Genomic DNA, 924 nt, shown 5'->3' with positions numbered 1-924 from the left:
CCAGTTTGTTTGGGGGTTGCGGGAAAAAGCACGTCCGAGCCCGTTGGCAGACCGATACAGGCCTGTGTTGGATGGAAAAACATCTGGACCGCACGGGTCAGACGGTTGTGGGTGGTTTGAGGGTGAGCATTGGATATCCCAGCCCCACCAGAGTTCAAGTTCTAGACTTGACACTAGTGCTCGCATTTTTCTAGATTTATTTCAGGTCTTCAGATAATGTTCATTCAGTGGGAGAAGACGTTGCCATCGACTACGAAGGCGTCTATGGCGACTTCGTCAGTCTCAAATATCGGCTCAGTCTCTTGAAGGTGTTCATGGGGTAGGATGTGTACGCATCCGTTCATATAATTGAGTGTACATGTGTATGTATGAGTGCATGCATTTGTACTGTGTTCGAAAAACTTTAGCACGCCGTTCCGCAACATGCAGTTATTCCCTCCATCTTTTTTGACAGGGCTGACTTTTGAATCTCTCATATCAAGTTAGGAGTGCAAAAAAAGTACAGGTTTTAGGAGTAGGATTTAGCCAACCAAATTATAATGAATCGCCGAAATCACTAGTTAAGGATGAAAGGATCGATATAGTTGACTAGAGGGGGGAGGGTGAATAGGCAACTAACAATTTTTAGCTTTTCTTTACCAAATTAAACTTTGCATCAAAGTAGGTTGTCTAGATATGCAACTAGGTGAGCAACCTATATGATGCAACAACAATAAGCACACGACCAAGCAAAGGATACAACACAAAATAACTTGCACAGGTAAAGGTAAGAGATAACCAAGAGTGGAACCGATGGAGACGAGGATGTGTTACCGAAGTTCCTTCCCTTTGAGGGTAAGTACGTCTCTGTTGGAGCGGTGTGGAGGCACAATGCTCCAAAAGAAGCCACTAGGGCCATGATACGTCTTCGTCGTATCTATAATT

The sequence above is a fragment of the Triticum dicoccoides genome, chromosome 5B, assembly GCF_002162155.2.
Source record: "Triticum dicoccoides isolate Atlit2015 ecotype Zavitan chromosome 5B, WEW_v2.0, whole genome shotgun sequence".
Taxonomy (NCBI): Eukaryota; Viridiplantae; Streptophyta; class Magnoliopsida; order Poales; family Poaceae; genus Triticum; species Triticum dicoccoides.
This window is presented reverse-complemented; position numbering follows the sequence as displayed.